This window comes from Talpa europaea (assembly GCF_964194135.1).
Source record: "Talpa europaea genome assembly, chromosome: 6".
Lineage (NCBI taxonomy): Eukaryota > Metazoa > Chordata > Mammalia > Eulipotyphla > Talpidae > Talpa > Talpa europaea.
The window spans coordinates 9,620,409-9,644,926 of NC_140072.1; the positions used below are offsets into that span (position 1 = coordinate 9,620,409).

The 24,518-nt window shown below is 48.5% G+C and overlaps 1 pseudogene across 1 annotated transcript; it reads left to right on the top strand.

The window, feature by feature from the left end:
* The first annotated feature begins 3,986 nt into the window (after nucleotides 1-3,986).
* On the top strand, nucleotides 3,987-6,287 carry LOC311172533 (b(0,+)-type amino acid transporter 1-like; annotated as a pseudogene). Its single transcript has 2 exons — nucleotides 3,987-3,999; nucleotides 5,605-6,287. The product of its transcript is annotated as a b(0,+)-type amino acid transporter 1-like (transcript).
* Nucleotides 6,288-24,518: the final 18,231 nt, after the last annotated feature.

Here is a 24,518-nt window from a genome sequence, read left to right on the forward strand (position 1 = left end):
CCAAAGGCAAGAGAGCTAAGCTGCCACTTTGGAGAGGGGCTTATGTGGGAGCTGAATCTGGCTGGCTGTGCTGTGGGGAATGCGGCTGAGAGTGGCTTCTAGGGGACCCAGGGAGGAAGCAGTGGGGACGAGGGGTGTGGAGGGACCTGAGACAGAAGGCCCAGGGACTGCCTGGTCTTCTTGATCGCGGGTGAGAAGGAATGTCAGCCGAGGCGCTTTGGGTTTGCGCCCTGATGACGAGGGCTTGGGGGCTGCATTCCCGGGAAAGGGGTCTCTGAGTCAGAGATTCAGATCCCCAAGGTTGACCTGGCAGTTGTCTTGGGACCAGTGGCGGTGGGAGGGAAGGGCGGGATTGGAGGATGGAGAAGGTGCAGCCTCAACTGAGCCCTCAGCTGATGGGGCGGAGATGTTGTGCGGGTTGTATCCCCCAAGCAGCGGGGCCTGGCTTTCCGTCCTCACGCTCAGAGGTCTCGGATGTGGGCCTTACCAGGACAGGCGTGACCTTTGGTCAGGTGCCCCTGCAACTGAGAAAGCCCCAGAGGGAGGCTGACAGCGCTCTGTAGGCTCTGCCTCTGGTAGCTAGGGGGAAAGCGGTCTTTTCTGGGGTCTTGGCAGCCCATGCAGACTCTGGGGGAAGGGGATGGGGCAGGACTCTGAGGAGTGTGGGTGGGGCAGGCAGGCGACGAGCACTCCTGTGGATGTGTTGGTTTGAGAGGGGTCAGGGACAGGCAGGCAGGGTGTCCAGGGGACAGCTGGGTGCACGGGTCTGGAGGCTGGAGGAAGATCAGGGACAGAAAAGCACAGTTAGCAGGACCCTAAAGTAGAGTGGAAATCCAACTGGAGGAAACCTGAGCTGGTTCCCCTGGCGGCTGGTCCTCAGGAGGAGGCACCTGGATAAGGTCAGGAAACCCAGTGGCGTCATTCCCAGCTGGGTGGGGGCTCGTGGAGCTGAGCGGAGCCCTGGTCACACTCACCCGATCAAGCTCTCAAGGGCCATGTCCAATCAGCTGGAAGTGCTGCCCCTGACAGCATGCCTGGGGGAAGGACCTCCCGCGGGGGCCTCCCTCCCTCTCCTGTGTCTTCCTCCTTCTAGCTGTACCTGCCCTTGACTTTGGGGCCTTCCTCTCCCCTCCCTTGCTTCTCTTCTAGTTCAGTTCCTGCTCCTACCTTCCCTCCGTGCCCGCTAGGGGGCAGCAGCTCAAGCAAGGAGCCACTGCTGGTGCCCTGCCCTCTGGTGGGGGTGAGGCCCAAATCACCCCCAGATCACCTCCCTTTCCTTTCCCTAGAGCTTGCAAGGAGGAGGGTGAGAGGGGCCACAGCGAACAACTTGGTGTTTATCTCCAGAGATTGGATTAAAAACACTGTTTTGTCTATGAGCGCAGGCTTATCACTCACAGCAAGTTTGTTTCCCTACCCAGAGGAGTGGGGGCATCTCAGATCAGCTAAAGAAAATAAAGGTGCATATTTAGAAACCACTGCCCTAACCAAGATTATGAAAATTTGTAACTTTCTTTCCTTCTATAGGTTTTCATAGTTTTAGCTCTTCGGTGTGGGTCTTTGATCCATTGTGAGCTCATTTTTCTCTGGCCTCTGCTGTTGGGACTCCCCTTATGCATATGAGGGTGCACCTGGTAGTATTTCACAGGTCTCTCTGGCTATGTTTGTTTTTCTTCATTGTTTCTTCTCTCGATTCTTTAAATTGTTTCATTCCAACTGACATCTCCAACTTTGACGATTCTTTCGCCTGACCAAATATACTGGTGAGGCACTCTAATGAAATTTAAAGTATTAGCTACTGTACTTTCAATTTCACAATTTCTACTTGGTTCCTTCTTTATGAGCTCTGTTCTCTATTTGATGAGACATGGTTCTCATGATTTCCTTTAATCCTCAGATAGGGTTTAGTCTAGCTCTGAACATCTTTAAACTAGCTCATAAAAAAAATCTTTGTCTAGTAAGCTTAATATCTTAACTTCCTCAGTGACAGTTTCTGTTGATTTCCTCTTCTTCTCACCCCATTTATGGGCCATAGTTTATTTCTTTGTACAGCTCAGCATTTTTTTTGTTACTATTGAAAGCTGAACATTTTAAATATTGTAATGTGACAACTCTGGAAATCAGATTATTTCCTTTTTCAAGGGTTTATTTTTGTTGTTGCTGTGTGTTGTAGATGTGTAGTGACTTTTCTGTACTAATTTTGTAAAGACTGTATTCTTAATTGTGTGTGAACCCTCAAGTCTCTGTTCTGTTAGTTTAGAAGTCAGCTAGGATCAGACAGAGACTTCCCTCCTAGCCTGGTACAGAAACATCTAGTCTTTGCAGATGGCTCTGTGTATGTCCTGGGCACACTTTTCACATGTAGCTAAGCAGCTTGCAAGGTTGCCTTTGCCTTCACTTCCTGCTTGCACAGAGCCTGCTTGCACAGAGCCTGTGCAAGGGAAGGTCAGCCAGCGCAGAGAGTTCAGAGCCTTCTCACATCTTTCCTGAGCACTGGGAAATGTGTATGGCCTACTAGATTGCTAGGAATATTCTAAAGTTTTCCAAAGTTGTTATCCCCCAAATGTCTCATTCCTCAGCTTTTCCTTCCAAGAGTTTTGGTTAGTTTATTGTTTGCCCTGGCTATTATTGACTGTTGCTTTAGCACTGGGTGAGTTCCAAGTTAAAGGTGATAAGGCAAGTGTTTCACAGAGCCCAAGACAGGCGATACAAGTAATTACAACTTTCTATGAGTGATTTTTTTTCTGCTCATTTCTGTATAGATTCTGTACCAGGAATTTAGGTTGTTTATTTTATTTTATTAAAGAGGCATGTATTTTTATTTGTTTATTTATTTGTTTGTTTATTTATACATGCACTGGGTACAGTCAGAAGCACGAGAGGGTGAGAGAATTCACCAGAGCCAGAGCGGGGAGCAGAGCAGGCAAAAGGACCGAAGTACACTGCTGAGGGGAGCAGCGGGCGGCAGGAGAGGTCTGTGCGCCATGTGGGACCCTCCTCTGGTGGCCGGGGAGCAGCCGGGGATGGAACCGGTGCCACAGAGGCCGCGGGGAGCTTTGCAACCCAGAGCTCAACCACTGTGCCACTGGGGAGGCCCTAGGTTGTTTATTTTTAAGGCTGTAGTTGAGCTAGGGGGATGGGAAAAGAGATGAGAATAGTTAAAATGCACTTCCCTGATTATCAAGAGCTTTGGTTCTTTCTAGAATTCTGAAAATGTTGTTTCATTCTCACAGTTTTTTCATTGCTTTTAGGGAAGGTCATATTTCATAAGTTCCTTACTCCACCATTTATGTAGATGTCACTACCACAACAATCATGTGTTAAGAGGCCCTCACATTTTGTGTTTCAAGCTCTACAGAACCTAGATCCACCCCCTAGCTGGGGTTGGAAGAAGGAACTCAGTTGGTTTTGGACATTAAGGAAATGTGACCTTATAATGTGATTACACGTTAATTATCTCTGGACATGTGGGCAAGTGAAGTTACCAGGGGCTGAACAAAGTATCTCAGCACTCTGGGGAGAGGGGACTTCCCCCACCTCTGCATGGACCCTGGCAGCCTGAGACGGAAGCCCTGGAAACACTGGTGGCAGCACCATTGAATCCTGAGGTGGCCGTTTCCCACCCTTACTTTCACTCAACCTCTTCTCCCTCCCCAATCCCCACTGGTCCTGGCTCCTTAAGATGAAATTGAGGGGTCTCTTTAGACATAGCCTTTGAAGGATGAGTGATTAAGGATAATCTTTATTTTCTCATAAGGTTCTTTAGGCCACTGGCACCTCTGCACCTGCATAGTGAAGAAATTCACTTTGCCCTCAGCTTCTGGGAGGTAATCTTCAAGCCCTTGGAATGTTGTGCTTGATCAGAGTGTCTTTGGGTGGTGCCCTTGGGCCAGGCAGGTAGTAATCACGTGATTTTGGATGGGCGCTTTGGGTCATGAAATGTCAACTTGACCTACTGAATGACTGGGAACCGAGCTCAGCCTTACGAGATGCCAGCTGAGTGTACGTGACGAATCCCCACGACAGTGGACACTAAGGCTCATGTTGTCACATGCTGAGCCCAGGAGACTCACGCTGTCCTGACTCCATGGGAAAAAATTGGAAGCTCTGTATCCATGTAGGAGCAAATAATTGAGCCTAAGGATAATCTTGGTGTCAGAGATTAGGGTGGTCTTGTGGGCACCTCAAATTTTGAAGCTGTCTGATGTTTACAATGTCCACCAGCAACAGCCCCAGAGATCCAAGAAGCCCTAAAATTGGCTCAAGCCCAGCCAGCCAGGACCTGCCTATTCCCTGTGGGGCCCAAATGCAAGTGAGGTCCATAGGCCTTTCTATAAAGACTAGGAAAGGTTCTACACCCCAAGATTTTAAAAAATATAAGGGAAGATTGGGGCCTCCCCGGTGGCGCAGCGGTTGAGCGCTGGGCTGCGAAGCTGCCCACAGCCTCTGCAGTGCCGGTTCGATCCCCCGCTGCCAGGCGAGGGTCCCACGTGGCGCGCAGACCTCTCCTGCCGCGCCCACTGCTCCCCTCAGCGGTGTATTTCGTCGGTCTGCCTATTCTGTTCCCTGCTCTGGCTCTGGTGAATTCTCTCACCCTCCCACACTTCTAACTGTACCCAGTGCTTGCATAAATAAATAAAGAAATCTTTAAAAAAAATTATAAAAGAAAAATATAAGGGAAGATCAATGAAAAATTATACACTATATCCTGAAATAAGCATTACTCACACAATGAAATTAAGTATCAAATTAAATTTAATATATATGTTCAAAACAAGGGAACTAGTGAAACTCTTAGCCATGTAGTAGGAGCTAACATTTAAGGAAAGTTTTTGTGTCATAGACTATTCTGGCTGTTTCGAATGGCCTACTTTATTTACTCTTTAGAACAATTGTATGTGGTGGATGTTGTCATTAATCAGCAGATGAGTAGGGTGAGGTTCAGAGAACTTGTTGGAGGTCCCACAGCTCTGATGTCCTAGAGCAAGGGTTGAATACAGAGTCTTTCTCCAGGTCATGTCCTTTTAACCACTTGCCCCCTTCCTGCTCTGGGAACCACTTCTATCCCGTGCTGTTCAGGTGCTGTTCTTTGATCATTTTGGGGTAGGGCTCGTGTAATTTTAAATAGACTCTCATTCCTGTGGATTCTAGGAAGCAGGGGGTGTACTGCTTGGTTGATGAAGCTGCCAGGGAGGTTTCTTAGGCTGCGGATGTGCGATTGCACTGCAGTCCCAGTATTGGCACAAAACAGTCCTCCCAATGCTACTACCCCCACGTTGCTGTGGGATCAGGCATCAGGGACCCCTACTAAGACCTTTCTTGGGCTACACTGGCAAAGAGCTCCTACCAGCTGCCTGTCCTGGGGTCTGGCTGGGCAGGGGCTGGCATTCCGTGACAGCTCAGTCCCTTGCAAAGGCCATGTCCAGTTCCCAGGTCTCTGGCACACACTCCCTCCAGCTGCTGTAATCATTAACTCCTGCGGGAACCCAGGAGACAAGACTATCAGGGCATCTACTTTGCTCAACCAGACGCAGTGACAGCTGAAGTCCTGAGATGGAGAGAGGTCAGGAAAGAGATGACAGTGAGGGGTGGCAGGGCGGGAGCCAGCTGGTGGAGGCCTGAGGCTGAGGAGGAAGATGGGCCTGTGGAGCTCCATGTCACTGCTCACTGGCTGCTTGATCGGCTCCGGCATCTTCATGCCGCCACAGAGGGTCTTGATCTACACAGATCTGGGCAGCTTATGGCCTCCTGGTCATGCTGGGCGCTCTGTGCTATGCTGAACTGGGTGCCTGGTTCCTGAATCTGGGGGGGTGGGGGGTGTTTACCTACATCCTGCGAGCCTTTGGCTCCTTGCCAGCCTTCCTGGTCATCTACTGGCTCGTGCTGGTGGGCCGACCAGCAGCCATCACTGCCGTCTCTCTCAGCTTTGCGGAATATGTTGTGGTTCCCTTCTCCCCCCCCCCCTTGCTCCTCGCTGCCTCAGGCCATGGTCAAGGGTGTGGCAGCCGCCTGTATCCTGCTGCTGATGCTGGTCAATTGCTGGAGCTCCCAGCTGGCCACCACACTGATGAACGTATGCACGGTCGCCAAAGTGTTGTCCGGGGGACGGGGCTGTGGTGCTGGGCCAGAGCCATGGCCACACAGAAGCCCTCCTGTCTGCCTTCTACAACATGATGCTGCAGGTCGGGCACATTGGCATGGCCTTCTACCAGGCACTGTGGTCCTTTGACAGCTGGAATAGCCTCAGCTATGTGCTGGAGGAGCTCAAGAGTCCAGATGTGAATCCATGAGACTTCTTGGGGGTGGAGGGCAGGTGTGCAATCTCCCAATACCAGCAGCTCCCACTATTGTTACTTATGCTGAGGCCACGGGAAATCTGCTGAAAACTAGACATGCTTCCTGCATTCACCGGATCCAAATGCCTGTACTAGGCCTCCCTTGATTAAGTTATGGAATTACAGAAATGGTAAGTTCTCCAGTAAGCACAGAACTTGGTAGCTGTATTCGCGTGAACAGTGGGGTGTGCTCTGTCTGGCTGTGGGTGTAATAGGGCCCACGGCCCAATGAGGCGAGCTCCTATGCTGCAGAACTGGGATCTTCCAGTCAGAGAGTCAATATTCTAGGCTTTGTGGGCCCTTGTCTGATGGGACTACTCAACTTTGTTTTAGCAGGAAAAGAGCCGATGCAGACTAGTGAGACTGTGTCCCCAGAAGAATTCATTCACAGAAAAAAGCTGCAGGCTGGACTTGGTCCACTGCCTGTAGTTTGCCCATCTCTGCTGGGTAGAGAGTATTTTTGACAATATGGGCTTCAAAGCAAAAATAAAACCATTCCTTTGAATCTGGGCATTGGAAAATCTGGCTCTCACTTCGATCACATTCCATCTTAGGTGTAGCTTTGTTTCACGGGCTTGTTTTTTTTTTCCCCTCAAGAAACTGCAACGCCTGTGCCAAAACCAGAGCCAGCCCATGCATGTGTGCCCCGGGATGTGAGCAAAGGAATAAGCAACTCAAGAGTGAACGCAGGAAATAGCACAGCTCTTCGGGTGCCTTGGCCAGAAACCTGTCCCTGGTGCGACTGGGGGCTTGGCAACCATCTCAGCTTTTTCTTGGTGGGTGGGCTGCCCCACATGAGTCAGCTTCAGAAGCAGGCCAGGTCCGTACTCCCTGACTCGTGTGGGCTGGGTTGTGTGGTAGGTGCTACCCTTGCTGAGGATACCCCACAATGTGCCCACAGGACAGGGGCCCTGGGACTTCCCTCCACTGGCCCATATTTACTACAGGTGGCTTCATCTGGGCTCCAGAAGAGCCATCATTTCAGGACTGGGATGCTGGGGAATGAGCTGCTATGGTTGGGCAATCTCCACTGTCCTGAGGTCCCCAGATTTTAGAACTGGAAGGGACCCAAAAGAACTGTCAGTTTGAGGATCTTACGGGGCTGGGTTTTCAGTGCTAACACCCAGAAAGTCCCAGCAATCTGGGATATAGTGGTCACCCTGCTTGACCCTTGGCCTTAGAGGACAGGCCCGATGGGATGGGCCAGAGACTTGGATATAATAACCCAGTCGCGCTCTCTAGGGTGCTGCCCCCACATGCTGCTGGAGCTCAGGAAAGGGAGACTTCTCTGAGGCAGGGCAGTCACGCAGGCTTCCCGGAAGAGGAGGGCTGGAACAGAACCTCAAAGGACTGATGTGGTTAGGGGCAAAAACAGCCACGAAGAAGCAGTGTGAACAGGAACCGAGACCAGAAAAAACAGGGTGTTTGTATTTCAAGAATCATGAGGGGGTGTGAGGACCCTGAGTGCTGAGGCTGGTCACAAGGACTGAAGCAGGTCCAGAGGTGCCCGCTGCGTCCTCCATGCCCCTGTACCTTCCCTTCCATGGCCATCTCCAAGGTTTTCTGCTGCCAGATCCCAGTCCTGGCAGAAAGCTCTGCAGATCGCTTTTATATAATGTCTGTGAACAGACGCTCTGCGAGCCAGGGGCAGACGCTTAAATGGGGGAGGTCCTGGTGTTTGGGGAGGAAGTCTGAATAGGACTGGGGTGCAGCCCTGCCCTCCACCTCTAGGTCAAGCTCTGCGAGAGCTCCTGTATCTTGGTAAACATGACCACTACTCTGTTTTGCTTCATTTTACATGTCCCGTGCCGATAACAGCAACCCCACGTTCTGGAATGTCGTTTGGTGCTTTCTAGAATGTGGTTGAGAGGACAGACTCTGGGACAGACTCTTGCCTGCCCTTCCTGAAGTAAGCCAGATGGCAACTAGAGAAAGCCCTCAGGGCTTGTGTGTGCCGAGGACAGGCTTCTGTGTGGTGCTTTCTTTGTCTCCATCCCCACACTGGGGCCTCAGTCCTTTGCTCTGGTGGTCATTAGTGCTGTCCACCATCTTTTTCTGGTTCTCTGCTGGGCTGGAGGTGGGATTGCATTTCACCACTCCCTTGGAGTTTTTTCTCCTTCCTTTGGACAAGAACAGAAACACTTCTACGTATCAAGCCGACCGACTTTCAGGTTGGAATGACACCATAGTTTCCTGGGTCTCCAGCTTGCTAACTGGAGATCTTGGGACTTCTCAACCTCCATAATCATGTCAGCCAACTCCATATGCACACAAACGCACACATATGGACAGAGATTTATTAGAATAGGATATACACCTGTATCTAAATCTATCTCCTATTTGTTCTATTTCTCTGGAGAATTCTGACTGATACGTCACTTTGGACCTTGTGAGAAATGCACATTTTCTTAGGCCCTACTCAAACTCACTGGATCATTAACTCTTGTCATGGGGCTCAACAATCGAGATGAGCAATTCTGATGATCCTTCGAGACTGAAAACGGCTGCTCTAAAAATGAATGGTGGAGATAGGAGAGAGCTCGAAGCACTCGGCCGAGCTCTCGCATCTGCTCCTGAGTTATTCTTGGGTGTCACTGAGCATTCAGGTTGATTTCATTATTCTATAAATGGATCTGAAACATTTGGGCTTCTAAACAGCCTGGATTTGGGGCTGGGGGCGAAAGGAGGGAGCTGAGAGTGGCCCAGACCACACCATCCACTTCCATGTGCTAAGGACCGGTCTACGCCTGCGGTAATTTAGGCTGGCACTGGATTTTAAGTCACTGGGATACAGTACTAGCCAGGGTTCTCCAGAAAACCAGATTCAATGTATATAGATATATAGGAAGAGATTTATTATGAGATTGGCGCATGTGATTAAGGAGGCAGAAGTGCCACAATCTGCCATATGCAAAAGAGAAGCCCAGAAAAGCAGGTGATGTCATTCTAGTCCAAACCCAAAGGCCTGAGAGCCATAGGAGCTAAGAGGGTAAGTCCCAGCCTGTGTCGGAAGGTCCATGAATCCAGAGCACCAGGGCCTGAGGCCAGAGAAGATGGAAGTCCCAGTCCACGCAGAGAACAATTATAGCCTCTCTCCATCTTTTTATTCCATTGTAGCCTCAGTGGACTGGACGATGACATGGTGCTCAGTCACTGATTCAAATGCTAATCTTTTCTAGAAACACCCTCTCAGACACACCCAGAAATACTATTTTACCAGCTGATTGGGCATCCCTTTTCCTGCCCGTTGACACATGGAATTAACTATCACTACCCCGCTCCATCCACTCTCCTCTGCTCCACTCTTCTATGTCTAAAAGATTTTATTGCCTGTCTGAGGCACCTGGCATTCTTGATGTTTCTATCTCATACTGAGGAACCTTTTTGAACAAGTGTCTATACCCCTCTGTGCCTCAGTTTCCTCACCTGTTAAACAAGGGGGTAAGCCTTGCTTCATAGGGAAGTTGCAAGTGTATGGAATAGGAAAAGGTTCAGGGGGATTCTGAGGACTAAGCACATGGAGATGGGCTGTTAAAATGACACGCGCACCTCCAGGTGGTGGTCACTAGATCTGGGCATCATCTGTCACCAGCGGGGTGGGAAAGGCTGGGGGTGCAGTGCCAGGCCCACACAAACCAGGCCACACAAAGGGACTCTGTAGCAGATCCTGGCTGCAGCCGCCAGCACTTGCATCACTCGGGTCTTATGAGCTGCAAGTCCCTATGGTGGTGGAGGGGTCAGCGGTGGGAAGAGACTCTAGGAGTCTGTGGAGTCTGTGGCTGTTTCAGGGTTGAGAATACAATACAGCACCCAGGGCCTCTGGAGTGAGGCCAGGCCCTGGGGGGTAGAGCCTTTTGAAAAACAACTTCTGGCATGCTTCAGGGCCCTTGAATGGCAGGACTCCTGGACGTGGGACACCAAGTGACCAGGCAGCCAAAACCACCCATCAGAAGCACCAAATCAGAAGGTGGACCAGGCACAGCAACAATCTGTGATGAGGGGAAGAGCACATGAGGGGGTGGGCGTGAGCAAGACCAGGAGCCAGCAAGGGGGTGGCCCAGACCTGTAACCCCCCAGGGGCTGCGGTGCCCTTCTCTCAGTCCCTGCCCTTGGCTGTGGGGAGCCTCCTCATGACCAGCTGGAGGAAGAGAAGCCAGGTAGGTTCATCAGCTGAGGATGGATGGCAGCTGCCCACAACCTCTAAACAAGGTAGTTCAGGCATCATTCATTCGTTTCCCAATGACGGACTCGTTTCACTCATTCAGTCGCTCGCTCATAAAGCAGCTGTGATTAGGACCTGTCGTCCCTCCTGCCTCCCCTCAATGCTTTGAAGTTTTCTCTCTAGTGCATTTCCTGCGCTTATCTTTACACCATTTCTATCCATATGTAAAAATACTTGTCTCTTTCATCTTACAAGAAATCAAAACACAAGTTCTTGAAAAGAAAATAGAAAACATAGCTCCACTTCCCCCCATATCTGATGCTCTTTTCTCCTCCTTAGAGTCAAACTTCTTAAAAGAATGAGTACCTTCTGTTCCAGTTTCTCACCCCCCAGTAACCCTTACCCCATCCCCTCCAGGCCCCCATCTGTCCCTCTCTCTAAAAGGCCTTCATGGTCCCTATCTGCCAGGATCCCTTCACCCCGTCCCCACAGCCGCCTGCCTGGCGAAGCCCACCCTCCCCTCCCATCATGACAACCTCCCACCTCTAAGGTGCAGTTTTTACCCCTTGGGTCCACTCTCCCAGGTCCACAGCACCCAGGCTGATCCCTGACAAGCACACGTGCTGTGTTTGTTCACTCGGTCTGCTGTAACGATGCTGCAGACTGGGTGCCCGAATATTGGGAAAGAATTTCTTTATAGTCCCACAGGCTGGAGGTCCAGGGTCACAGCATTGGCAGGTTTGGTTTCTGGGAAGGCTTTCCTGCTTGGCTTCCAGATGTCTGGCTTTTTGCTGCGTGTCCTCACAAGGCCTTTCCTCTACCTGAGCTCTCCTGGGGCTCTGCTTCTTATGAGCACACCAGGCCTGGTGGATGAAGGCCCCGCCCATATGAGCTCACTTAATCCTGCTCAACTCCTGAAAAGCCGATCTCTGAACATATGGGGCGGGGGACACGACAACGACACACAATTCAGTCCATAGCTTATGCGCACATACTTCTGTTGCTCCCAGGACAGACCAGAACCCTTTTCATGGTCACCAGGGTCCTATATGATCTGTTTCTTACCAGCTCGCCCCTTTTCTCTGTTTATTCTTAGTTCCTCGAACATGGAGGCATCTGCCCTTCCCGGGACGCGAGTACGTGCTGGTTCTTCTGCTTAGAACATTCCTTTCAATCACTCTCCCTCACGCCCTTAGCCACTTTCTTCCTAAAAATTCAGCTCACACATCAAGGAGGCTTCTCACAGCCCCGCACCAGGTCAGGGCCCCCCTGTTTTGTTTTCACGTGCCTTACTTCTTCCGTGGCACTGAATACCACTGTAGTTAGATCTCTAAGTGTATACTGAGTTCTTAATGCCTCTCTCCTTCCATAGAACAAAAACCCCAGGACAGCAGGGACCACACCTGTTCACTGCTGTATCCCCAGCACCTGGCATGATGCATGGTCATACTAGATGCTTAAAAAGCAACTACTTAAGGGCCCTCCCACCCCCACCGGTGGCACAGCGGGTTGAGTGCAGTGCAGTAAAGCTGTCTGCAGCAGGTTCGATTCCTGGCCAGTCAGGGAGATTCCCACACGGCGCAGGAGACCTCTCCTTTTGCGCCCGCTGTTCCCTTCAGCAGTGCTTTCGGTTTGTCTGACTGTTCTGCTCCCCACTCTGTCTCTGGTGAATCCTCTCACCCTCCCACGCCTTTGGCCTGTTCCCAGTTATAAATAAAAAATAAATCTTAAAAAAAAAAAAGCAGCTACTTAAATCGTTGATGGCAGATTCCTTACTGGACTTTCAGGTGAAGAGAAGAACCATCAATTATCGATAATTTAAAGCTCTAACCTTCCTTTCATGAATCTCTTTCAAGCCTCCTGGCCAGGCTGATGAGAATTATATCATCTTGACTTATTTTAGAAATTGCACAGAAAACTCTAAAATCTCAATAGTGAATGTTAAATTTTCAGCTTTGCCCAAATTTCTGAATCACAGGACAGCTGAAGCAATTTGTTCCATGCTCCTGTGCAACATGACTTTGTTCCTCCTTCTAACAACTTGTCTTCCCACTTGGCCTTATAACTTGTTTTGGCCAATAGAATAGGGCAGAAATGATGCAATGTGAGTTCTAGGCCTTGCCTGCAACCGTTCTTGGACTGCTGACCCAGGCCACAGTGTTAGGAAGCTGATTAGCCTGTTGGAGGGAACCAGGGTGACCCTGTGGGCATCCAGCAACCACTTCCAGACATGTGAATAGGACTTTCTTGGGCCTTTCTGCCAGCTCCACCCCCTGGCTAAAACTAGCCGTTAAGCAAGTCCAAGAGAGACCAACAGAGGAGCCCACAGAACTGGGAAAATAAATGTTTGCTGGCTGGCTTATTACCCAGAAACAACTGAGTGGAATATCAGTCCCCTGATTTTCATCTGATAAACCCATTTCCCCTTCTCTGAACAGTCATGTCCTCCCTCCTGACTCTCTCACTGCCACACTCACTGTGAATCATCAGAACACTCCAGAATGTTGCTATTTCCAATGGTAAATTCAAACAAGAACACAGACGAGACAAATGATTCACAGCAGAGTCTACCCATGCTGCGACTCTGGAGGAGTCTGCAAGTCAGGGCCACATCCCTGATGATCAGAGACCACGTTCTGAACGTGGTCAGCCTCTAGGACAGCCCTCTAGGACACGGGCCTCCAGGTGGATGCTGGAGACAGTCACCATGCACATCCCTTATGCCCTCAGCTGAACTTCCAAACTGGTCATATGAAAAGTTCTTTCCCAGGACACAAGTATATGGTCTTGAAACTCTTCCGTGCGTAACACTGGCCTTTCCAGGGAAAGCACTGGGCGCTGCAGCAGTGTTTATAGCAAGGAAAAAAAAAGAAAAAAAACTTGGAAAGAATACAAATGCCCAACACGGGAGAATGGGCGCATATTTACAAAGATGGAATATGAGACAGGTAAAATGAGTGAACAAGAGCCAGCATATATTCTTAGGGACCCGTGTTTCTGTAGTAAACGCATAAATATACACACAGAGACGTTTGGAAAGATATTCAAGGGTGGGCTCTGCAGGAGCCTCACATGTACCCAAAGGGTTTGAGGTAGATACAGGAAACACAAGGATTGCCTGGGGGCAGATGTGAGGCCTTTACGCTTGAATAATTTTATGATCAAAAATACAAACATCTCCTGTGCCCTCTCTGTCCTGGTCAGGCATATCTTTCTACAACCCACGCTCTTCCACACCGCCTGACTGGCAGCCTCCTGCCACCATGTGGGGGCAGTGGGGAGGGAAATAATGGAGGCCTGTGGCCTGGGCCCCTTATCTGATGGTGAACAGAGCTTCAGGGTAGGGGCGTTTCTGGGAGAGCTGCCTCCAGGGAGATCTGTTTTCCTGTGTGGGCTCAAGAAATGATGACTGAGGGTGAAATGATGACTGAGAGTGACTTTGGCACGACTTCCTGTGCCAACAGTGCCAGGTTTGCCGGGCCCTCATGAGCCATGGCAGCCACTGGCTTTAAAGTCCTGGGTCCAAGCTTGGGACCTGGGGGTGTCCACCCACACAGATGCTGCCCACCCAGAAGAGCCTACACAGAGGCCTCTCTGGTGGGGAGAGGCTTTCACTGGAGATGAAGGAATATGAAGGGACATTCTGAGAAACATACTTCGAAGAAGGGTATGCGCACATCGTCTTCACAGCCTAAGAGCTCTGGAGTCACTCTGCCGTGTGAACGGAGCAACTAGGACACCCTTGAGCTGGAGGAGGCTGAAAGTGGCCATGAGTTTGCATGCTCGCCCCTGTGGCCGGGGATGCTGCCCACCTGTGCAGTGCTCACATGGGCTTGGCTTTAGTATTTACTGGCAGTGCCCACCTAGGCAGGTTATATGAACTCTCCAGTCTCTGCTTCCTTAGCTCTGCGTGGCGGGGTAACAAGAGTGCAATGCAAGAACCACCGGGCCAGATCCTTTCTAACTAGGTTCCATGTCACTTGTAAAGATACCTAACTCCAACTTAAAAAGATCTTGAGAAGAAACATCAATATGGATATAAACCTCCCACAGAGGAGGCCCCGGGAGCTAAGTGCGAAAGAGACAATAAAAACTACAGAGGGTGTACCTGACAAATCCCCTGAGCTCCACCATCAAGGTAGCTTTGCCCCCAAATCTCTCCTTTCTCCAGATCTCTCACTTTTCTCTTGGCCCTTCTCTGGCCTCTGCAACAGTTTTCTTCTGGGAGAAGCTCCAGGACATTTAAAAATGTCACTCAACTCAGAGTTTGGACTGCTCTGCTTTTCTCCACTGATGATCACAGAAAGGGCCTGTGGTCCAGCTCAAGCTCAGATTCCTTCTGGAAAGGGGCCGAGGGGAAGGAGGCTACTGGGGAAGGCTTTCAGCATTGACATTGCTTATCCCTGTCATGACAGTGCCCAGCTCAAGCTTGCTGTGAGGGTTAGATGAGACGGTGTATTTAAAAAGCTTGACACTCACACCAAGGTCCCCAAACGGCTAGTTATTCCTGCTCTTCTAATCATCACTTTGGCATTATTCCGAAGGACTTATTTACTTTGCTTGAACTCCAAGTGAATCAGCCAAAAGTTTAGGAGGAAGTTCTAAGTCCAATTGTGCAAGAGATTCCCCATTTGGGATGAGTCACCCTCTGTCCCCTCCTACCTGTGACCCAGGACATGGATGTGAAGGGACTGGTGAGCCGCCCTCTCGTGTTCTGGGGAGCCCACCAAACAACCCCGCCTATCCCCCGGCCTCCCTTTGAGGGCTGGGTAGGTTGCCAGGGTGCCCCACCGCCTCTCTGCTCAGGATAGACCCCCTAGGTATGGTGGCCTCCTGCAGCCTGGATCACCCGTTGGCAGCACCACCGCACAGCGGTCTCATCCTGGGCCCTTGAACCAGCCCATCTGAGAGGGCACTGATGAGGCAACCCTGGGAGTCTGGCTTCTGACTTTAGTCTTGTCCCTAAGAAGGACACAGGCAAAGCCCTATGTGTTCAGAGGCGGGTACCCAGGATAGCAGCTGGAACCCCTGCAGATAGGTGGTGTATGGGCCACAACTGCCTGGACATGAGAAGACTTGGAGGGAGCCATTTTCCCAGAACTGAAGGGCTGTAGGTGCAGGCTCCTGTGTGTCACCCCGGACACAGCTTCCAGGATCCCGGGGGGCTCTCCATCACGGTGGTTTATGTGAGGAAGGCTATTCCTTCGTAGGCGGTGGGGGTGTGTGTGCACGGGCTGATGCAGGGCACTGCCCTCACTAGCCATGTGATGCCGGCACACTTAAAGCTCACGAGCCAGCAGGGGGTGGTATCGATGCCCTTCTCGCCTGGGTGAGAACCTAAAGACTGGAGGAGGAAGGCTGGACCACAGGCCAGGGCAAGGGGCCCAAGGGGGCGGGGGACGGCACCCTCGACCACTGTGGCTGCCATGTCGCCTCCAGCAGCCAGGGAGGGATGAGCCGAGCTGGTGTTTCTCAGACCTCAGCTTCAGAGGAATCACCTGGAGATCTTGGTAAACTTGACGCTGATTTGTAGCAACCAGGTCTCAAGTTTCTCAGAAATGCTGATGTTGCTGGTCCACTGAGCACAGACAAAGCTTATTCCTTCTGATTGGGTGGCTTGCCTCAGGCAGTTCTACTTTCCGTGGCCTTGGCTGGGGTGTTCCAAGGGAAGGTTCCAGTGGCCCCACCCAGGCAGCTGGCAAGGGTGCTGGCCCAGCTGGTCGTTCAGCTGAAGCCCCGTTCTCCACCATATGGGTCTCTCCACATAGCTGGTTGAGTTTCCTAAGGCATGGTGACCAGGTTCCAGGAAGAAGCTTTGGCCAAGGGAAAGCCCAGTGTGCAAGTGCTCCCCAGGCTGTGGTCTGCCTCGTTCCGGTGGTGTCCCATTGGCCAAGCAGAGACTCACGGTGGCAGCCCCCCCTCCCCAGGTGATGAACACATTCACAGAGGGCCACCAAGCGTCCATGCACCACTTATGCCAAACCCTCTCTGACCTCAGCCCTCCCCAGTGCCTACCCATTCTAGCACCAACCACGCTTGACTCAAATAGTTTAATTGCAGTGACTACTGTTCTGTATTGGCATTGATATTTATGGACAAGAGCTCCTCCAAGGGCCAAGACTCTAATTCCTTCCTGTATCCTATACAGTAGGTTTACAGAACAAATGATTGAATGATGACAACTATCATGACCGCCTTCAAATCTAGTTCAAGCCCAGTCCCTACCTTAGTGAGATGCAGGAAATTCAATACCTGAGAGGTGCCAAGTATCCTAAGTCCCTGAGCTCCTTAAAGCATGGCTGGTAGATCCTGGCTGCAGGAGTGGCTTATGAGAGAAAGGGTGGCAGGGAGAAAGGAAGGACTCAGGGAGGGAGGGATGGGAAGGAACTTGGATATCATGTCACCCAGCTATGAATGTCTCGATCTCTTCCTTAGACAAAACATTGTAACTGAGCTGAGGCACAACAGGATCACACAACTCCACATCCTACAAATGAAGCAGTTTTGCCAAACAATGGTCCAAAAAAAGATTTTCAGTGCTCAGTGATGGAAGACCTCTCAGAAGAAGTTTCTCTGGCAGAACCATGTTTCACTGACGTGTACAGCTGGAGCAGCAGCAGAGGGCAGGGGAGGGAGGAAGTGTATCCATCACAGCCTCCCCAGAACGTGCCATCTGCCCCAGACTCCGGGCTCTAAGCAGTGGCTCCTAATATAGGCTTTGCCTCCTGCTATAAATAGTCACGACACATCTTTAGTGGTAAAGCAGCGAGTGTGGAAACTCATTGTGAATTCACCTCCTCCCTGTTGCAAAATTCTGACATCATAAGAGAACACAATAAGTGAATCATCCCTGTAAAAATACTTTGATTAGATCATTTGCTTTCAAGACTAAAAAGAGGGAGGAAAAAACTCTTGGTGTTACTGCCCTCTGGACTGACATAAGCGGTTCGCTTCGCTCACTCTGCTGAGTGCTAACCACCCATGAACTGTAAGAATAACTTATTTTTAATTAAAAAAAAACTAATTTCCACCCAATGGAATATTTCATCTTTTGGATCTCAGTATAAACAATTCAAATAAAAGGTCTTGAATAATGAGATTAATAAGGACTTCTTTTTTGATTTATAAATTTTTGTCATGTGATGAAAAGATTAACATTGTTATTTTCTGCAGCCCCCTTGATCTGTTAAAAATAAAATTTATCTGGTCAGAGACCTTACACTGGTCTGTAGCCAGGTCCAGCCCGCTCTGCCTTTGCCCTTTTGGGCAGCACAATAGTTTACTTTTTTTTTTTTTTTTTTAATAGAGGCATGTTTATTTATTTATTTATTTGTTTGTTTGTTTGTTTTTTGTTCATACATGCACTGGGTACAGTCAGAAGCACGGGAGGGCGAGAGAATTCACCAGAGCCAGAGCGGGGAGCAGAGCAGGCAGAAGGACCGAAGTACACTGCTGAGGGGAGCAGCGGGCGGCAGGAGAGGTCTGCGCGCCATGTGGGACCCTCCTCCGGTGGCCGGGGAGCAGCTGGGGATCGAACCGGCGTCGCAGAGACAATAGTTTACTTTTTAACGCTGAACTCTTGCGTAGATAAGACATGTTCTCCAGGCCCCTTGTCCCTGCAATTTCCAGCACTGCCCAGTACCTTATACACATTGGACATTTGTGTGTCCCAGCTCTGAGTTCTGCTTCTCACTTTACAAATGGGGAAAATGAGATCTAGAAAGGATTTGCTCAGGACTGGAAGGGTAGGAATTTGAAGACTTAAAATTAGCAGCTCTCTGGCCTCCTGGCACGAAGCTCCTGCCCCTCTGCTCACTGCATCTCCACATCTGTTTTCTGTAACTTTGACTGAATTAATAAATGTATGTGCAATTTCAGCATATGCCACAGGAACAGCAAGCATGTGCTGGGGTGGATTCTGTAATGAGAGCGCTCACGTAACGGTAAGTTCTTGTGACCTTCCTCTTTCTTTCCTGCCTTCCCACTCAGGACACACAAGCTTCAGCCCCTGCTGTCCACACGCTGGAGGGAGCACTATTTTTCTGCTTCTGCCTATGGTTACCTCTTTCTTCTCAACAAATGACTCTGGTTGGAACTTTTCACTACATGTTTCAGAGAGTACACATGGGCCTCTCTTTCTTCTGGAAAAATCCTATTTCTTATTCAATTGAGGTCCTGCTCAAATGTGACCTCCTGTGTACAGTCAGCTCTGCCTTCATTTACAAGCTGGTAATAACTCTTCCCACTCTGCATGTGTCTATGTGGGTCTATGCCTTGCTTATATTTGTGTCTCCATCCCCTGCTCCATGAAGTCGTCAATCCATGTTTATGGAATTGAATCCAAAATTAAGGTTGTATGAGAGTTCCTGAAAGCTATCTATACCCCCTACTTTTCTACGAAAATTAGACAAGGCCTGGATTTTGATTGTCTTTTTTGAAAAGGAAAACAAGTCACCATGTAAAAATGGCCCAAGCAGTCTCTACTGTTAAGAAAATACAGTTCAGTGTTGGGATGAGAAGGGGGCTGGGGGTGGGGGTGGGGGTGGGGGGACTGCTGCATTTGAGGACAGTAGAGAAGAACTGGAGGAGCCCAGCTGTGAAAGTGGGACAGGGAGTTTCCAACACGCCCCAAATCGCAGTCCTCTGAGAACCCGGGCCCCTTTGAACTCAGTGGTGTTCAGGACTGTGAAAAGGTGACATCAATGATACCACATTTAAAATGGAAAACCACTCCAAATGGATTAAAGATTTGGACATGAAAACCAAAACAACAAAGTACTTGAAAGAAAATATAGGGGACAAACTGCAGGACATCTACTGCAAAGATGTATTTGGGAACACAGCCCCAACAGCAAGAGAGGAAAAAAGCAAAAATAAACAAGGACTATAGCAAACTTAAAATCTTTTGTACCTCAAAAGAAACCTGACAAGAACAAAAAGGCAGCCTACAGAATGTGAAAAAAAAATTTGCATTCCTACACCTGACAAGAGGTTAATCTTCAAAATTTATAAAGTAGTTACACAATCCGACAACAAAGAAGAAAATGGCCTAATTTAAAAATGGGCAAAGGACCTCTCTAGACACTTCTCTAAAGACATTCCGATGGCCTACATACATATAGTAAGTGATGTTCAACATCACCTATTATAAAAGAAATGCAAATTAAAGCCACAGAATTACTACCTCACCCTTGTGAGAATGACCCATATTAAAAAAAATGCAATTAACAAATGTTGGCGAGGTTGCAGTGAAGAAGGGATTCTCAGTATTATTGCCATTAGGCATTTATACAAACAACATGAAAATTTAATACAAAATGATCCATCTACACCTATGTACATAGCTGCACTGTTTACAATTGCCAAATCATGCAACCAACCCAAGTACCCTTTAACAGATAAATGTATAGAAAAACTGTGGCGCCCCTATTCGATGGAATATTACACAGCCGTGAAGAAAGATGAAGTGGTGTCATTTGGAGCAAAATGGATAGACCTTGGGGTGATTATATTGAGTTACTGAGTGAAATCAGTCATAAAGTGAAAGACAGATTTCAAATGGTTTTACTTATCTGTGGGATATAAATAGCCAAAAAACAATCATAGTTAAATAACAGGAGAAAAGAAAAATTGAACTCAGCATAAAAAAGAGAATGGTTACCAGAGGTAATGGGGAAAGGGTCGAGGGGACGGAGGAGAAAGGCAGATGTGGTATGGGCACATCAGGGTTGTGACTTAAAAAAGTATGTTTAATTAAAAAAAAGAATGGAAATGGAAAAAAACTCCAAATAATTCATAAGACTAAAAAAATAAAAATATGGCCTCCCCGGTGGCGCAGCAGTTGAGCGCTGGGTTGCGAAGCTGCCCGCAGCCTCTGCAGCGCCAATTCGATCCCTGGCTGCTCCCTGGCCACCCGAGGAGGGTCCCACATGGCGCGCAGACCTCTCCTGCCGCCCGCTGCTCCCCTCAGCAGTGTACTTCGGTCCTTCTGCCTGCTCTGCTCCCCGCTCTGGCTCTGGTGAATTCTCTCACCCTCCCGCGCTTCTGACTGTACCCAGTGCTTGTATAAATAAATATTTAAATAAATAAATAAATAAATAAATAAATAAACAAACAAAAAGTCAACCAGAAGTGAAAAGAAAATGAAGCTGGTCAATCATTACAGAGAAACTCATTGCCTGTCTCATTTGAAAGGACTAAAAATCTTTGGACTGGGACAAACAGCAATTGTTGTAAGAAATAAGAAACTACCAAAACAAACGATTGTCTCAGAAGTTATCCAGATCATGAGAACTGATGACAATGGACTTTTATCAGGATAGAATTAGTCGGTTCCTCTGCATCCTTTCAAGACAATCAGTAACCAATTTTTATAGCCAAGAATAATTTAAGCTTGTTAACAATAATCAACTCTCTAATCACTTGCCTTATATTTCTTTTTTCCCATTCAAATCCCTGACTTTGTACGTCTCTGTTTTAGGTTTTCTACCTGAAGCCATGAACCCTGAGTTGCAAATCTTTGATCCCAAATAAACATGTCTTGCCCTTTTATTGGTGTCCTGAATTTTTAGGTTAACAGGACAAATAAAATCCTACCCTCCGCCCCTAGGAAGATTAAAAGTCTTTCCGGGGCTCATATGAAACAACAGGTCCAAAATGGAGTCCCTCATGCCAAGCCCCACCAAGACTTGACACCCAACCCAACTACGGGTTCAGCTGGTCCCGAAAGTAGAATTTGTACCGATCAATATGGAGCTTCCTGGTCAGCACTAGTGAGGTCCTCTGCATAAAACTCCCTGCCTCACCCTCAGAGAAGGTGCCTTTGCCTAAAATAATCCTTTTGTTTTTGTTTTTTGCAAATAACCTTGTCCCACCCTCTTTCTGACAACAGAATCTTCCATTTTGTACAAGTTCTTGCTGCACCTTTCTATCTGCTAGATGGGATACTGCCCAATTCATGAATCATTTAATAGAGTCAATTAGAGTTTTAAAATTATGGTTGGATTACTATTTAACACAGTTTAAGCTTCTCTTTAAACTAGAAAAAGAAATCAAATCGCTCTGAAGAATGTCTATGGCATTAGTGGCTCCCAGTAAATGTTTATTAGTAAATAAATGATTATTACTTTTAATAATGGTTTTTTTCACTGGGGAGAAATACATGGCTTTTGTGGTGAAAGTTGTTTTACATTTCTGTACATAATTAGGGAAAAAGGAGGCCCATTGTTATGTAAAGTGCTGGGGTTCCCAAGCCTTTCCCTGCTCTAATTTCTTTTTAGAAGTTACTATTTAACTAGAGAGGAATTAGTTTTTTTAGTGTATATATAAAAAAAGTTATATATAAGTATGTATGCGAAGAATTTCTAAAGAACCTACTGTGAAACATTTAGGGTTTTACATCTTGTGAAAGATCTTAAAAATCATCATAAAATGCATACTTTTTGACTAGCTAAGATTTTAATGATCAGATAAACAATTTTATATAAATATATTAATAAATACTTTTTGATACGACATAAAATGTATAAGATATGCTATAGAAAGTGTAGTATTTATTGTATTTATTGTGATATATATATTTTTTAGAAAAAGAAATCTGCAAATATTGCCACAAGGTGGCACTAAAATCTAATGAACACCCCCGCCTCTGGACTTGGAGGAGTTGAGAGGTGATTTACAGGGGTGCTGTGGGCCAGTGGACAAAACAAAAAGCAAAACAGATAAATCAAACAGAAGACTCGAGACAGATTAACAATCCCTTCTGTCTGAGAATCTTTCCCCTCTCCCTGGTGTGGGTATCTGCCGTACACAAATCGGTATGTTAATAAACTTAACTTTAAGTTTATAAACTGAACATTAAAATGATTTGTTCTCATAGACAATCGATTTTGGTCTTGCCTTCCAGTGGGGGTGCACAGCAAAGAGTGAGTGGAGGCAGGGAGGAGACAGGTACCTCACCCACTTTGGAGAAGTTAATCCTGCAGTGATGCCATCTGCAGTAGCCAGTCTCCACCGAGCCTGTCAATGCACCTTGGATAAAAAAAGTGAATGCCATGAAAAGAAGTTGCTCCCAAACGTGGATTTTTCCTATTTGTTTACTTTGACACATTTACCAACTGGACGTTCTCAGAAATTACTTGTGATATTGAAATTCAAGCTTCCAACACCTCAGGTAATAAACCTGGGAATCAGGAGATGAGTGAACTGAACAATTTTCTCAAATCTTTCTATTTTAGCCTTTTTTTCTTTCAAAAATATATGGTACAAAGTTTTACTTGCCTGATATCTTTTTCATATTTGATGCTTAAGAACATAGCCAAGATTCCCAAGCTCTGTAAGACCAAGGAAAGCGAGTAAAAATACACCTATAGTTTTGACTAAAAGAAGAAAAATAAACATTTAGGTATGACTTTTCTAATATGCAGACTGAAAAAAAAAAAAAAGGAAAACATTTTCAAATTGGAGGTCTAAACCAGTGACCAGAAAATACGTACTTTCTTTCCCGGGATGCCCTTGTGGAAAAATTATTTACTTGTTGACAGTTTCATTCCTTAGATCAGAAAAAACAAATCCCAAACCAAAAAGTTAGACGTTGTCATGGGGCTAATCCAGTGAGAGCTTTGTAATAGACGTCCTATAGGGCAGGCACTCCAGGCTAAGCCCGCTGATACCTGCCAGACCTGACTGGACCTGCGGTGTCCACAGAGATGGTATCTCCACATACCAACTCCATGCGAAAACAGTTGGCTGTGTTGGTTTGGTTGGATGATTGTTAAAGCAGAGTCTGGGGTTGAGGTAAGGGACCCCCGAGAATACAACCAGGGTTCCTGAGCATTCAGGTTAATTCCCTGCAGCCACTTACTAGTCAACTATGGTGTTAAGGCTTCAAAGGCTGAGGTCAGACGAAATTTTGGCCCTGTGACAGGGTTGTCTTAGAAAGGCAGACGGATGAGGGGGTGACCGCCTCAGGGGGAGGTGGGTCTCCTCTTTGCTGAAAACCAGTGAGCAGCCCACGCCCTTACAAGGGGCCAGCTCACCTGTGCTGCTGGTACCTGACCCTTCAAGATTGGGCCTAACCAGAGCCATCAGGCAGGCTCACCGGGCCTCTCCCAGTTGCTGGGCTATGTTCTTTTCACTGCCACCTCTCACTTTGTTCAAACTCTTTCCCTTACCTTCCTGGCCTCCCCTCCCTCTTACCTCTTTTGCCCATTGGAGTCAGTTGATGGAGGTCCTTCCAGGTCAGAGGGAGGTTTCATCTCCTGCAGGAGCCACCAGTTAGGTAGATTAAATCCTGGTGCACAGCAGGTGACCAGGGACCTAGCCCCGCCAGACACTGGCTTCCTGGTCCCTGTCTGCAGGCCCCTCACCTGACCAACGGGGTGTGGGCTGCAGGTGGTACTGGCCACGGAGCCTGTCCTCGGCCTCACTGCTCGGAGCCGCAGGAATCACCCCACCAGGGCCTAAGCTGCCTTCTGCCCCGTAACTCGCTGCAAGCGGATGTGAAGTTCACGGGTTAGCCTCGGCCTTCCCTTTCACGGTCCCTCTGTAGGATAAATGATTTTCAGGCTTTTCTGCCCTCCTGCCATTAGGCTTGCCCTGCCTGATGGGGCACCTGCATTTGTTACGTTGTTGTAAGTTGTGTTGTTAGCTTCTGTGGGCCATACCTGCAGTATTGGGATATTTGCCAAGAGAAGCAGAAGTAGGAGAGGCAGGTGAGATAGAGAAGGGGAGAAAGAAGGCCAGAGAAGCCCAGAGCGAAGACCTGGGGGTGCTTGGAGGCCTGCCGGCCCCCCGCCTGCCTGTCTCTGGTTGCAGCTCTGTATTAAAAGCGCAGCAACAGCCTGAGGAAGCCACGGAGGGCTCAGGACTCCCCTTTACCGTCTGCTCCAATCATAGGAACCTGCTCGGTGGCCCACGCGGCCCCTAACCGTCCCGGGGCTTGAGGGAGCCGGCGGGCGCCCCAGCCCGGCCCCCTGGAGAACCGAACCCGGGGCAGCCCTGGGGCAAGTCGGGGTGGGGGCTGG